Here is a 3,735-nt window from a genome sequence, read left to right as displayed (position 1 = left end):
CATAGTAATTGATTATCAAGGTAATTTGATTCGTAATTTTTTTTTTTATAATTTTTATTTTATTCAATGTAATCATCAAAAATAATTTACTTTATTCAATGATATGGTTGTTTTTATAATCCTTTAAAAAATTAAAAATTTAGACTATCAGGTTATTTTAATTTTAGTCAACTTTTTTTTTTTTATTATTTATTTTATTTTATTTTATTTTTTGTTATCTCATTAAAACTTTACTCAAAGAAGATTTCTCAAAAAAAAAAAAAAAGGTAAAAGAAAATATAAGGACATATTAACATCTTAGTAGAATCGTTTCATCAAAATGTAGTACATATATATCAATTTTTTTTAAATAGTGGTAGTTTTTAAATATCGTTTCAAAATGGATTTTAATAAGATGTAGAAGAAAGTATGAGATGTTGATTTGATATTTGCATTTCTTAGTTGTATCTTCTAAAAGACATAACTAAAACAAAAGTACGGGAAAAATCACTCTTAAAATAATTTTGCTTTGCTTCCCGTCTTCCTTTTAAAAAACAAAGTAGTTAAAAAAATCTAAACAAATTTTATCCCTGTTGTAGAACATGTCACGAATTATGTTAAGAATATACCTGGTTAGTTTCTGTACCATGCACGGTATTTTTTAATAACCATTATTAAACTATCATTATAATTAGTTTTTTATAAACGAAAAAAAATCTAAAAATATAGTTGACAAATTTTGATCAAAATAAAGGATTATATGAAAGATATTTTAGGATTATATGAAAGATATTCGGTAAAATTATGTTAAGAATTTTTTCTGTAGCTACATAAATGATTGTGTTAAAGATATGTCAAATATTTTTTTATTTTAAGTAATTATATTTTACAAGATTAGAGAATTATTTTTGCATAAGATTTGTTTCTTTAATAGAATTTTATTCAAAAAAAAAAACTACTAAGGACACAGCAAGAAATGACACATGTCATTGCAGGTGTGTCTTTTAGTATATAGTTTTTTTTTTTTTTTTTTTTTTTTTTTTTTTTTTTTTTTTTTTTTTGAGCCACAAGGGGAGGGGGTGAGAATTGATCCCAGGAGTATTTTGTAATATTATAGTTTATAATCGTAAATATTTTTTGGGGAAAAATATTTCTGCACATCTTTTGTATAATTTATACGGAGTATTTTGTAATATTATTGTCAAAAAATATTTTAACCTAGTATGCTATAAAAATAATACTCCATCCATTCCTGAAAGTTCAACTCACTTTGCATTTGCATGGTCCCCAATGAACATTTTTTACTATGAATATCTTCGGGTATGTATAAGTGAAAATTATAAAAAGTTGATATTTGAAATTTTTTTACTAAGGGGAATCTAATAAGATATCCCATACTAATTTATTTTTAGGAAAATGATAAACATAGCCCTAAGGGCTATGAATAAGAAGCTAAAAAAGGAAATATTGAGGATAAAGTAACATTAATTACACCGATCTGCGCGTGATTTTGTCATGAATTCCCAACTTAATTCTATTTTAGGAAGTAAATTAAATGCTTATACATGGCCCTAAGGGCTACATATATCATTACCCTTATTTTTATTGTATAAATCATAATATGTCATGTGGTCAAAGTTATTTTATTTTGACTAGATGAATAGTAAGTGGGGTCAAACTTTTAGAAATGGAGGTAGTATTATTTTTGTAAAAGATTTGCTTCCTTAATTAATAAATTTATTTTTTTTAAAGGAAAAAATTAAAAACACACCAAAGATGACATGTGTCATTACTAATGTGTCTTTTAGTATATAATATTGATGATTATTGATTATTTAGTTTATAATTGTCAATATTTTTTGGGGAAAGATATATAAAATCCTTAATCCTTTTATCTTAATTATAATATACAATTACAACATAATAATAAGGAATACGCAATAAAAATAATATTATTTTTGTAAAAGATTTGTTTTTTTAATTAATAGATTTATTTTTTTTAAAAGGAAATAAAGGCCCACCAAGAGGTGAAACATATCATTGTTGGTGTGTATTTTAATATGTTGTTATTGATGATAAGTATAGATGTGTACATTACGTGAAGAAATAATATAATACGTGAACGATATACTGATCCGCATATAAAGAGGCAAACAAACAAGAGTGCATATAGGCGCATAGCACCTACGAAGTATATGTTAAGCATGCATATAGGAGGGTATTTTAGGGTTTTTATTTATTTATTTATTTATTTTTTACAGTGATACGTTTTTGTATATTATTATGCATGTATAATGTACCATTAAAGTATAAGTTGTCTTAATAGTACTTTTTGTGTACTATTATTCATGTAGTGGCACCTTTTGTCATCCTTTGTTGTTGATTATTTTCTCCTAAAATACCTACCATCTACTCCCTCTGTCCCCAGTTGTTTGCCCCAAACCATACATCCATTTTATTAAGGCTTTGGACAAAAAATGGTGCACATGGATTGACACAAATATCAATGAGGAGAGAGATAGAGAGAGTGCATGTGGGAAAACATGCCAAAAGTAGTATGGGGCAATCTTTTGGGGGACACCTTAAAAAGGAAAGTGGAGCAAACAATTAGGACAGAGGGAGTATCACCTATTATACTGTAGTTGTACATTTTATCATCCTATATGTTTCTAAAACATATAGGCGCTATGCGCCAATATTTAAACCAACAATTATAAGCAAGCGAACTTATGAACATAGAAGTAATGGAATAATAAACACTATACTTACGTACTACGTTATGCACTTATACTTACAGAGTATAAAGTTGCATTAATTAAGATAAACATCTTGGCAATTAATAAGGCAGCTGGATCGCCCCTCATGAGCAGGGGTCCTAATTCTTTCCTTTTTTCTTACCTTAAAAAAAAAAATAATGATGCAATTTATTTTATTTTATTTTACTTTTACTTTTTCTTTTCTTTTTTTTTTTTTTGTGACAAACAGTTGAGTGTCTTCTTTATCCACCTCCAGCTAGCTTTGACATGGGATTCTCTATTATACTCCCTCCATTTCAAATAACTGAAACTTTTTTATTTATTTTTGTTTTTTTATTTTATTTTAAGTATCAATTTTGACTATCTTTTATTGCTATTATACATTATAAAATGTCAATAAGAAAGTTGTTGGATTAATATTAATATATATCATTAAAATATCAAATTTTTATTTAAGTTGTATTTCGTATTTTATACAATAGTCCGTATTATTGTATAATAAATTTATAATGCTACCTCCATTTGTTTTACTTTTTTTTTTTTTTTTTTTTTTTTTTTTGAGTGTTAATGTAAAGAGAGAGATAGAGTCATAGAGATGATGACAACTTAAAATATTTGTCGTAAATAATTCTCGTATAAATTTATAGAATATCCATATTTGGCAATTGTTGCAAAATAATATAAAACGGTAGCATAATCTACTGGTATTAAATTAAATCAATCTAATGTAGTGATTTTTGATTAATGATAATGTCAGCAAATGCTGCATGAAACCGACGGAAGTCCAAATTATTTTGAATTAGATTAAACCCACGAAAGCATGCAACAAACTGTTGCTTATATTTGGAATGCACCTGTTAGTGGATGACACGTAATATGTTTCCATAACTAAGGGTGATTTAGATTCTTTTGTCATGCACTTAGCTTTTATATCTAACTAGATGGCACGGGTTTAACAAAATATTATAATGAATTATAATGATAATCCTCATATTTTTAA

The sequence above is a fragment of the Chenopodium album genome, chromosome 15 (assembly GCF_948465745.1).
Source record: "Chenopodium album chromosome 15, dcCheAlbu1.1, whole genome shotgun sequence".
Lineage (NCBI taxonomy): Eukaryota > Viridiplantae > Streptophyta > Magnoliopsida > Caryophyllales > Amaranthaceae > Chenopodium > Chenopodium album.
This window is presented reverse-complemented; position numbering follows the sequence as displayed.